The sequence below is a fragment of the Heptranchias perlo genome, chromosome 4 (assembly GCF_035084215.1).
Source record: "Heptranchias perlo isolate sHepPer1 chromosome 4, sHepPer1.hap1, whole genome shotgun sequence".
Classification (NCBI taxonomy): Eukaryota; Metazoa; Chordata; class Chondrichthyes; order Hexanchiformes; family Hexanchidae; genus Heptranchias; species Heptranchias perlo.
In genome coordinates, this window is record NC_090328.1 from 86,262,358 (window position 1) to 86,274,881 (window position 12,524).

Consider the following 12,524-nt stretch of genomic DNA (forward strand, 5'->3'; position numbering starts at 1 on the left):
GTAGTCGTGGAGATCTGCAGGCTCTTTCATGCCGAGCTGCTCCTGGCTGGCCCCAGCACCATCTGCTTACCTGTCGCTGCCAAAGTCACCACTGCCCTCCACAACTTCTCCTCCGCATCCTTCCAGGGTGCAGCCGGGTACACCGCCGATGTCTCTCAGTCGTCTGCGCGGAACAGCCCTGCAAATACACCTGCACCTACTCTGCAGTAACACAATGGGTGGCATCAGTGGTGGGTCCTCATAGTGATACCCAGGAGTGGGCATTATTGGACACAACAGACAGGATTCGCGGAGACATGGCAGCGGTGGTGCCAATATAATGTGTGATGTTTGTTGCTCTGAAATTCAATATAGGTAACACCCTCAGACCCCCTTGTGCACCCCCTTCATGCTCACGACACGTTTGCCTTACGCTGCCTACTGCACATATGCGATGCATGCCCTGTGGCTGCAGCACAGGTGGTGGCAGGTTGAGTGAGGCTGGCCGTGAGGGAGATGCACGAGAGGGTGAGTATGGGATAGAGCCATGAGATTGTATGAGGATTGGGTTGCGTGTTAGTGGCGGGTGAGTACTGGCGAGGTGAGTAGGTGCAGGTAAGATGAGGATGGGGTTTGAGTGGGTATGAGGGGTAATGTGACAGCGTAGTGTTGGCGGTGCCGAAGGAGATGTGGGGTGGGGGCAGTGTTGTGGCAGACGGAGTGTAGGGGAAAGACTACGTGTTCTCATTGTGGCTGACCTACTGAGGTCATTGGAGCGCCTCCTGCAATGTATGCAGGTGGGCGATATGTTGGTGGTGCAGGTGACCCCCTCTGCCACCTCGAGCCAGGCCTTCTTGGTGGCAGAGGCAGGCCGCTTCCTCCCACCCGCCGGGTGGAAGATCTCTGTCCTCCCCCTCCTCCTCACCCCATCTGATGATACCTGGGGTGAGGCATCATTAAACTGGGAGCAGCCTTCCCCCTGGGCTGCTCCATGCTGTAATTTGTTCCATTGGTTGCAGCATCTGTCAGTGGAGGACTGCCCCTCCACTGCGGATATTACACAGTGTGCTGAGAGTTCGGTACGTGTGGGAGTTAGGTGAAGTGGGGGAAGGAGGTGCTGCTTTGCCTTGCTTTTCTTGCAGAGCGGTAGTGGACCTGAGAGCGGTGAGCGGCGGGAGAGAGCGAGACCAGAGCGGGGATATAAACAGCGCGGAGAGAGCGAGACCAGAGCTTACTCTGAGAGCGAGACTCTGAGACCAGCGGCAGTTCGGGGTGACGTCACCAGTCAGAAAGTGACGCGGCACAGGGGAGGCAGCTGATTGGTGAGTAGGTTCAGGTGAGTATTTCTACCATTTTACTGTAAGTAAAGTAATAAGAAAGGGAAGATCTGCAGGTTTTATAGCAGATAGTGTTTTTTTTAGTGAACCTAGGTCCCTAGTATAGTTAACATTTTCTAATTTCAACGTAATTTAAAAGGGGTAACTCAGCTAAGGCAAGTCATGGCAGCAGACCTCGCACCCGTGATATGCTCCTCCTGCAAGATGTGGGAAGTCATGGACACTACCAGTGTCCCTGCCGACCATGTGTGCGGGAAGTGTGTCCACCTGCAGCTACTGACCGATCGTATCTCGGAGCTGGAGCTGCGGGTGGACTCACTGTGGAGCATCCGCGATGCAGAGAAACTCGTGGATAGCACGTTTAGCGAGTTGGTCACACCGCAGGTAAAGGGTATACAGGCAGGAAGTGAATGGGTGACCACCAGGAAGAGTAAGAGATGCAGGCAGGTAGTGCAGGGGTCCCCTGTGTCCATCCCCCTCTCAAACAGATATGCCACTTTGGATGCTGTTGGGGGGGATGACTTATCAGGGGAAGGCAGCAGCAGCCAACTTCCTGGCACCACGGGTAGCTCTGCTGCACAGGCTGGGAGGAAAAAGAGTGGCAGAGCTATAGTGATAGGGGACTCAATTGTAAGGGGAATAGACAGGCGTTTCTGCGGCCGCAACCGAGACTCCAGGATGGTGTGTTGCCTCCCTGGTGCAAGGATCAAGGATGTCTCGGAGCGGCTACAGAACATTTTGGAGGGGGAGGGCGAACAGCCAGCTGTCGTGGTGCACATAGGCACCAACGATATAGGTAAAAAAGGGGATGAGGTCCTAAAAGCAGAATATAGGGAGTTAGGAGGTAAATTAAAAAATAGGACCTCAAAGGTAGTAATCTCAGGATTGCTGCCAGTGCCACGTGCTAGTCAGAGTAGAAATAGGAGGATATTTCAAATGAATACGTGGCTAGAGGAATGGTGCAAGGGGGAGGGATTCAAATTCCTGGGACACTGGAAACGGTTCTGGGGGAGGTGGGACCAGTACAAACCGGACGGTCTGCACCTGGGCAGGGCCGGGACTGCTGTCCTAGGAGGAGTGTTTGCTAGTGCTGTTGGGGAGGGTTTAAACTAAAGTGGCAGGGGGTTGGGAACCTGAGCAGGGAGAGAGAGGAAAGCATAACAGGAAGGGACAGAAGGTATGGAGTAATAGGTAAAGTGTTAAAAAAGGAAAAAGCAGGAACTAAGCGTCACAAAACAGATTTGAAAGTTCTTTATCTGAATGCACGTAGCATTCGTAATAAAATGGACGAGTTAACGGCACAAATAACTACGTATGGGTATGATCTTGTGGCCATTACAGAAACATGGCTGCAGGGTGACAATGACTGGGAATTAAATATGCCAGGGTATTTAACAATCAGGAAGGACAGGCAGGAAGGAAGGGGAGGTGGGGTGGCTATGTTAATAAAGGAAGGAATCACTGTAATACAGAGAAATGATATTGGGACAAAGCATCAAGATAATGAAACAGTTTGGGTGGAGATAAGGAATAATAAGGGAAAAAAAACATTAGTGGGCGTAGTATATAGGCCTCCTAATAGTTGCAACTCTGCTGGAAGAAGTATTAATCAGGAGATAGTCGGGGCATGTAATAAGGGAACAGCCATAATTATGGGGGATTTTAATTATCATATTAACTGGACAAATCAAATTGGGCAGAGCAGCCTTGAGGACGAGTTCATTGAGTGCATCAGGGATGGATTTCTTGAGCAGTATGTAACTGATCCTACAAGGGGGCAGGCAACCTTGGACCTGGTCCTGTGTAATGAGTCAGGATTAATTAATAATGTCCTAGTTAAGGATCCCCTTGGAACGAGCGACCACAACATGGTTGAATTCCATATCCAATTAGAGGGTGAGAAGGTTGATTCTCAAACAAGCGTACTGAGCTTGAATAAAGGAGACTATGATGGTATGAGAGCGGAATTGATTAAAGTGGACTGGGAAAATAGATTAAAGGGTAAGACGGTACATGAGCAGTGGTGTTCATTTAGGGAGTTATTTTACAACTTTCAAAATAAATATATTCCACTGAGGAAAAAAGGGTGTAAAAGAAATGACAGCCACCCGTGGCTAAGTAAAGAAATCAAGGATAGTATCCGACTAAAAACAAGGACATATAAGGTAGCCAAACTTAGTGGGAGGATAGAAGATTGGGAATTCTTCAAAAGACAGCAAAAAGTAACTAAAGGATTGATTAAGAAAGGGAAGTTAGATTATGAAAAGAAATTAGCAAAAAATATAAAAACAGATAGCAAGAGTTTCTATAGTTATATAAAAAGAAAAAGGGTGGCTAAGGCAAACATAGGTCCCTTAGAGGATGAGACCGGGAAATTAATGGTGGGAAACATGGAGATGGCAAAAATGCTGAACAAATATTTTGTTTCAGTCTTTACAGTAGAGGACACTAAGAATATCCCAACACTGGACAAACAGGGGACTCTCGGGGGGGAGGAGCTAAATACGATTAAAATCACTCAGGAGATGGTACTCAGTAAAATAATGGGACTCAAGGCGGATAAATCCCCTGGACCTGATGGCTTCCATCCTAGGGTCTTGAGGGAAGTGGCAGTAGGGATTGTGGATGCTTTGGTGATAGTTTTCCAAAATTCCCTGGACTCAGGAGAGGTCCCGGCAGATTGGAAAACTGCTAATGTAACACCGTTATTTAAAAAGGGTAGTAGGCAGAAGGCTGGAAATTATAGGCCAGTTAGCTTAACATCTGTGGTGGGTAAAATTTTGGAGTCTATTATTAAGGAGACAGTAACGGAACATTTAGATAAGCATAATTTAATAGGACAAAGTCAGCATGGCTTCATGAAGGGGAAGTCATGTCTGACAAATTTGCTTGAGTTCTTCGAGGATATAACGTATAGGGTGGATAAAGGGGAACCAGTGGACGTAGTGTATTTAGACTTCCAGAAGGCATTCGACAAGGTGCCACATAAAAGATTATTACTTAAGATAAAAAATCACGGGATTGGGGGTAATATTCTGGCATGGGTGGAGGATTGGTTATCAAACAGGAAGCAGAGAGTTGGGATAAATGGTTCATTTTCGGACTGGCAACCAGTAACCAGTGGTGTTCCACAGGGGTCGGTGCTGGGTCCCCAACTCTTTACAATCTATATTAACGATTTGGAGGAGGGGACCGAGTGCAACATATCAAAATTTGCAGATGATACAAAGATGGGAGGGAAAGTAGAGAGTGAGGAGGACATAAAAAACCTGCAAGGGGATATAGACAGGCTGGGTGAGTGGGCGGAGATTTGGCAGATGCAATATAATATTGGAAAATGTGAGGTTATGCACTTTGGCAGGAAAAATCAGAGAGCAAGTTATTTTCTTAATGGCGAGAGACTGGAAAGTACTGCAGTACAAAGGGATCTGGGGGTCCTAGTGCAAGAAAATCAAAAAGTTGGTATGCAGGTGCAGCAGGTGATCAAGAAAGCCAACGGAATGTTGGCTTTTATTGCTAGAGGGATAGAATATAAAAACAAGGAGGTATTGCTGCAGTTATATAAGGTATTGGTGAGACCGCACCTGGAATACTGCATACAGTTTTGGTCTCCATACTTAAGAAAAGACATACTTGCTCTCGAGGCAGTACAAAGAAGGTTCACTCGGTTAATCCCGGGGATGAGGGGGCGCACATATGAGGAGAGGTTGAGTAGATTGGGACTCTACTCATTGGAGTTCAGAAGAATGAGAGGCGATCTTATTGAAACATATAAGATTGTGAAGGGTCTTGATCGGGTGGATGCAGTAAGGATGTTCCCAAAGATGGGTGAAACTAGAACTAGGGGGCATAATCTTAGAATAAGGGGCTGCTCTTTCAAAACTGAGATGAGGAGAAACTTCTTCACTCAGAGGGTGGTAGGTCTGTGGAATATGCTGCCCCAGGAAGCTGTGGAAGCTACATCATTAGATAAATTTAAAACAGAAATAGACAGTTTCCTAGAAGTAAAGGGAATTAGGGGTTATGGGGAGCGGGCAGGAAATTGGACATGAAGCTGAGTTCGGATCGGTCAATGCCCTGTGGGTGGCGGAGAGGGCCCAGGGGCTATGTGGCCGGGTCCTGCTCCGACTTCTTGTGTTCTTTAGATTTGTGGTTGGGATCAGATCAGCCATGATCTTATTGAATGGCGGAGCAGGCTCGAGGGGCCGATTGGCCTACTCCTGCTCCAATTTCTTATGTTCTTATGTTCTTAAGTAGAGAGCCTCCAGCTGACAGATCGTACTGCGCATGCGCAGCCCGCCCGATGCGCTGACCAGCAGCGCGGAGCCCGGAGGAGCAGGTAAGTGATTCCAATTAGTGCATTGCCTGCTACGATCGCGCGGGCAACCCACTAATTTCACCGGGCGCGGAGGCCACACACCCGAAACCCAATCCGCCGGAAACCCGCAGGCCTGCTAAAATCAGACCCATTATCCTTTCAAAATAATTTATTTTGAAATAACTAACAATTTGGCATTAACAGAAAACTATCATTTTCACCTCAGTAATTTGTTCTCACTGGCATATGTCATTATTTTCACACAATTTGACAACATACCATTTTTCAAAAGCAGAAATCCATTCAACACGCCTATTTGTGTCCTAAATAGTTTTGTAACTGTTGTTGTTGATTGTTGCACTCAAGTTGAGATTTGTGAACCTGCCCAGAATGGATTGCCTACCTGAATAGAACTGCTTTGAATGAGTATACACATGGTTAGCATTACATCATTGCCTTTATATTTAAATAAACTAAAATAAATACGACGTATTGAAAACACTCACTAACTTTTAGTGCAATTATTTATTCATGAATATTATTATGCGGGATGCGTTTCTCCCTGTGAGGCTCATATACTTCTCAGTTGTGCTCAGTTGGTTGTGTTTGCGCATCTTATGTGTTACCAATTACAACACAGGTATTAGAGACTGCAGACACATCAGCATCCCGAGAGTGACTATGAATTGGAGCACAGATGGCAATGTGCCATTGACTGATGCCTCTACCTGTTGAACAGTTACACCGTCTGTTGTCCCACATGGACATACTGCTTCTACTCCTCAGATGTGCAACTTTGAGTTGACACTACCTCAGGTATGATATTGCCCAGAGAGTCCTTGCAGTTACCTTCCTTTGTTGTAGTTTGAAGAGCTTTCAGATAGCCATCTACCTGGCTATGACCAGTCTGGATGACTTCTTGAATGTCTTATAATCTAACACGTAGGATCAACTGAAACACATCCTCAATATCAGCTAACCCCGGAGACAGGATGAACTGCTGGTTGGCCCTCAAGTCAATTGCATCAACAGATTAACCAAACTGAAGTTCTGCAAAGGCATGAAATTCAATACAAAGGATCAATACACCATGACAGCCAACAAAAGGCTTTGTATTCCTTAGTTTGCCACACTTTGACAACTTGGATGGATTGGAACTGTTAATAAAAAGAGAAAAACAATATTGAAAAATACTATAGATAATTAGTGTAAGAAATATAAGTGTATTTCAAAAAAGCTGAGAGATATTTCAAGCACAAGCTTTGAATTAGGTTTTAGTTATCCCAGCCACCTGTGTATGTCAAGGAACAAAGTTTGAAATTAGACCATTAAGCAGGGCTCACAGACAAAGCAGTCCAAAGAAGAGACCTAAGTGCATCGATGGAAGAAGACCCACGTGAGAGGCTCTTATCAGCTGCACTCCTATAAGCCATATTACATGAGTGCAGCTGACAGGAGACATGTGGGTCTTCTTCTGTCGACTGCGCTTCATAATAAAATGACCCTACACTCTTGGAAATAGTGCCATCATTCTGCCACATAGTGTAGATCTACAAATGGGCCATCAGATTAAGACGGACAATTTTACAAAAGTAAAACGTGAAGGGGGAGCCAGTCCCCTGCATGTCACATTGAAAGGAGGAGAGCAACACTCAAAGGTCACTCTCCCAAGCAGGAACGCCAAAGATTAGGCAATATAAAAGCTCTTTAAAGGAGAATCGTAGATTGCTTCAGGATGTCTGGAAGTTGCAGCAGCATGGGAAAGAAAACCATGGATTGCCTTAGTGTTTAACAATGGTCTAAAACATATATATATATAAATCTATATATATAAAAGTAAAGAACTTCCATTTATATATTGCCTTTCACAATCTCCCAAAGGACTTCACAGCCAATAAAGTACTTTTGAAATGTAGTCACTGTTGTAACTTAGGGAAATGTAGCAGCCAATTTGCACATAGCAAGGTCCCATTAATGAGATAAATAACCAGATAATCTGTTTTAGTAATGTTGACTGAGGGATAAATATTAGCCAGGACACTGGGAGAGATAACCTGCTCTTCTTCAGTAGTGCCATGGGATCATTTACATCCTCCTGAAAGGGCAAACAGAACATCAGTTTAATGTATTTTAATGTCTTTAATTTTACTTAATGATTTCATAACAAAATTAGAAAATTAAGGAAGAGTAAGCAAGAGTATGGCAGGTTTCATAGAACTAAGAAGAACTGATAGTAAAAGAAAACTTAAAAGATTCTTCTGGGATGGATGTCTCTGGGCTGGTGCTTGAAAGGGAAAGAGTGAGTGACAGCGTGTGCTCTGAAATGCTCACAGGGCTGGATGTAAAGGGGTCTGCTTTTCATTCTTCCTCTACTTCTTCCAGTTTGTGAGGCACATATATTACATTACATAGAATTACATTAAACTTACAGCACAGAAACAGGCCATTCGGCCCAACTGGTACACACCATTGTTTATGCTCCACACAAGCCTCCTCCCACCCCTCTTCATCTAATCCTGTCAGCGTAACCTTCTATTCCTTTCTCAAGTGTTTATCTAGTTTCCCCTTAAATGCATCTATGCTATTCGCCTCAACTGCTCCTTGTGGTAGCGAGTTCCACATTCTAACCATTCTCTGGGTAAAGAAGTGTCTCCTGAATTCCCTATTGGATTTATTGGTATCTGTTATGTTTATGGCCCCTAGTTCTGGTCTCCCCCACAAGTGGAAACATTTTCTCTGTCTATCCTATCAAACCCTTTCATAATCTTAATGACCTCTATTAGGTCACCCCACAATCTTCTCTTTTCTAGAGAAAAGTCCCAGCCTGTTCAGTCTTTCCTGATAGATACAACTTCTCAGTTCTGGTATCATGCTTGTAAATCTTTTTTGCACCTTCACCCGTGTCTCTATATCCTTTTATAATATGGAGACCAGAACTGGAAAAGAGAAGTTAAATAAGTTGCTGAGGAGCTAAGTTCAGATGTCAATTTGAGTAGCAGGACTCACAGGTAGGTTTCATGATTTAGTTTACTGACAGGTATGCAATAAGATGAGAAAAAGAAGAATATAATATCCTGATAAGCCGACAGACGGCAACTGCCCTCCAAATGAGGTCCTGTAGTATTGTTGCAGCTGCACCCATCCGGGAGAGTGGTGAGTATTCCAGCATACTCCTGACTTGAGCCTTGTAAATGATGGAAAGAAGGTGATCCACTTGTCTCAGAGTACTGAGCCTCTGCCCTGCTCTTGTTGCCATGTTGTTGATATGGCTGGTCTAGACCGTACATAACCTTGGCGTCCGATTTGACCCTGAGATGAGCTTCTGACCAGATATCAGTTCCATTACCAAAGCCGCCTACTTCCACCTCCGTAACATCACCCATCTCTGCCCCTGCTTCAGCTCATCTGCTGCTGAAACTTTCATCCATGCCTTTTTTACCTCTAGACTTGACGATTCCAATGTTCTCCTGGCCGCCTCCAATCTTGCACCCTCCATAAACTTGAACTCATCCAAAACTCTGTTGCCCGTATCCTAACTCGCACCAAGTCCCGTTCTCCCATCACCCCTGTGATCGCTGACCTACATTGGTTCCTGGTCCGGCAACGATATGATTTAAAAATTCTCTTCCTTGTTTTCAAATCCATCCATGGCCTTGCCTCTCCCTATCTCTGCAACCTCTTCCAGCCCTACAACCCTCCGAGACCTCTGTGCTCTTCCAATTCTTGCCTCTTATACATCCCCAATTTTAATCACTCCACCATTGGCAGCCGTGCCTTCAGCTGCCTAGGCCCTAAACTTGGAAATTCCCTCCCTAAACCTCTCTGCCTCTCAACCTCTCTCCCTTCCTTTAAGACGTTCCTTAAAACCTTCCTTTTTGACCAAACTTTTGGTTATCTGACCTAATATCTCCTTATGTGGCTCAGTGTGAAATTGTGTTTAATAACGTTCCTGTGAAGCGCCTTGGGACATTTTACTACGTTAAATGCGCAATATAAATTCAAGTTGTTGTTGTTGTTAAGGTTCTCCTCAACGGTGGCCCCTAGGATGTTTATGGCGGATATAAACATCCTACAAATTAAGACAAATAAAGTCAGGCAAATTACATAGCAACAATACAACATTTAAACCTTAAAATTGGAAAGAGAAAAATGGGAAAATCAACAAATTTAGTCATAACTTTTTCGAACTGGGGAGAGTTTCAGCCACTTTTCTTTGGTCAATGATGTCACAATAAGATGTTAGCCGCAGCAGCGACAACAACAACAACAACTTGCATTTATATAGTGCTTTTAACGTAGTAAAAGTACTGGATGTCGAACAGGCAGTGTGACAAATCGGAGACAGTGGAGGGGCCGAGAGAGGTGGTGATGAGGTAGAGCTGGGTATCGTCAGCGTACACATGGAACCTGAGGTTGTCTTTTCAGATGATGTTGCTGAGGGGCAGCATGTAGATGAGAAATAGGAGGGGGCCAAGGATAGATCCTTGGGGGACTCCAGCGGTAACGGTGTGGGAGCGGGAGGAGAAGCCATTACAGGTGATTCTCTGGCTACAACTGGATAGAAAACAATGGAACCTGATGAGCGTAGTTCTGCCCAGCTGGACGACGGAGGAGAGGCGTGGAGGAGGATGGTATGGTCAACCATATCAAAGGCTGAAGACAGGTCGAGAAGGATAAGGAGGATAGTTTACTACAGTCACAGTCACATAGGATGTCATTTAGAATCATATAATCATAGAATGGTTACAGGACAGAAGAAGGCCATCTGGCCTATCGAGCCCATGCCGGCTCTTGGTAAGAGCAATCCAGTTGGTCCTATTCCCCCACTCTTTCCCTGTTGCCCTGCAAAATTTTTCTCTTCAAGTATTTATCCAATTCCTTTTTGAAAGCCACGATTGAATCTGCTTCCACCACCCTTTCAGGCAGCGCATTCCAGATCATAACTACTCGCTGCATAAAAAGGTTTTTCCTCATGTCGCCTTTGGTTCTTTTGCCAATCACCTTAAATGTGTGCCCTCTGGTTCTCGACCCTTCCGCCAATGAGAACAGTTTCTCTTTATTTACTTTATCTAAACCCTTCAAGATTTTGAACACATTTACGACTTTGATAAGGGCCGTTTCAGTACTGTGGCAGGGGCGAAAACCTGACTGGAGGGATTCAAGCATGGAGCTGAGGGAAAGATGGGCACAGATTTGGGAGGCGACAACACGTTCAAGGACTTTGGAGAGGAAAGGGAGGTTGGAGATGGGGCGGTAGTTTGCAAGGACAGAGGGGTCAAGGGTGTGTTTTTTGCGGAGAGGGGTGATGATAGCAGATTTGATGGGGAGGGGGACAATACTTGAGGAGAGGGAACCATTAACAATATCAGCTAACATGGGGGCCAGGAAGGGAAGTTGGGTGGTCAGCAGTTTGGTGGGAGTAGGGTCGAGGGAGCAGGAGGTGGATCTCATGGTCAATTTGAGCTTGGAGAAAAAGTAGAGAAAGATGCAAGTTTGAGGCTAGGGCAGGGAGGAACCTTAGGGGAAGTCTGGCTTGGTGGGCTGGGGGAAGGGAGGGAAGCAGCAGAGGCAGCTGATCGGATGGTCTCAATCTTAGTGACAAAGAAGTCCATGAGCTCCTCACACTTGTTGTTGGAGGTGAGGGTGGAGGAGGCAGGAGAGAGGGGTTTAAGAAAACAGTCTGCAGTAGAGAACAGAGGCCAGAGGTTATCTTTGCATTCCAGGATGATCCTGGAATAGTGAGCAGTTTTTGCAGAGTTGAGCAGAACCCAATAGTGCTTTATGTGGTCCAGCTGGATCTGGTGATGAATGGCTCAACCAGTTATCTGCCATAAATGTTCACGTCTGTGTCCCTTGGACTTAAGGGAGTGGAGATGAGGGCCACACCAGGGGGAATGACCAGGGTGAAAGAGATGGTTTTAATGGGGAGAAGGGCATCAAACGTGGAGGTGAGGGTGTGATGGAGGGCCAAAGGCTGGACAGTTGGGAATTTGAAAGTGCCTTTGTAAGTGACTTGAGGGAGAGTTTTTTCCAGGGGTGAACACGGAAGGAAGTGCAGTTGGGTGGGGGAAGGGCAATGTGGGTGTAGAGGGATACAAGGAAGTGATCAGAGATGGCCTTATCCGTGATTGACATGATGGGAGTAGAGAGGCCACGTGAGAGGCCAAGGTTGAGGAGATGGCCGTGAATATGGGTAGGGGAGTTTATGTGGTGGGATAGATTAAAGGAGGATAGGAGGGCAGTGAACTCAGAGGAGAGGGAGCATGATGCATTGAGGTGAAGGTTGAAATCACCGAGGATGAGAAGTCGCTCAGTGCAGAGGCTGATTGAGGAAAGCAATGAAGGTATCTTGGTGAGTAACATGGCGTGGTACTTGGGTGGATGGTGGAGAACCACATGACATTCAATCATAGCGGGAAGGCAGGGCTGTAAAATAGATCAGCGTTCGATAAAGAAACAAAATAATAAGTTAAGAAATGAAACTGAACTGTAAAAATCTTTAAAGTGTTATTGAACAACAGTAATATATACTTGTAAAATGCTACACTGAATGATAGGTGGACTTAATAAATAGGAAAGGAAATGAAGGAAAGAAATGGATCTCTATAGTAATGATTATTATAGGAGAAAAAGATTTATGAATAGTGCAAGGAGGTGCTGAAAACTGCAAAAACCAGACATACGGGCAAAAAACCACTTGACCCACCACATATTTTTTGTGTGGAGAATGAATGCCTTTACCTTGATAGCAGAGATAATAGGGTAGAAGAGAATGGCATTTGATGTCTATCAAAATCCTAACTTGGCATGACAAATAGTATCAAACAAGATAGGCAGCAATCAGATACAGAGACTAGGATAAGAACCTGCTAAGATGCGTCAGGAGATGC

At 45.4% G+C, this 12,524-nt stretch overlaps 1 long non-coding RNA gene across 1 annotated transcript in view; it reads right to left on the bottom strand.

Moving 5' to 3' along the window:
• Positions 1 to 6,173: 6,173 nt before the first annotated feature.
• Positions 6,174 to 12,524, bottom strand: part of LOC137320548 (uncharacterized) — a 35,278-nt gene continuing 28,927 nt past the window's right edge. The window contains exon 3 of the long non-coding RNA XR_010962582.1: positions 6,174 to 6,791. This is a non-coding gene — a long non-coding RNA (uncharacterized lncRNA). The remainder of the gene's footprint in view (positions 6,792 to 12,524) is intronic.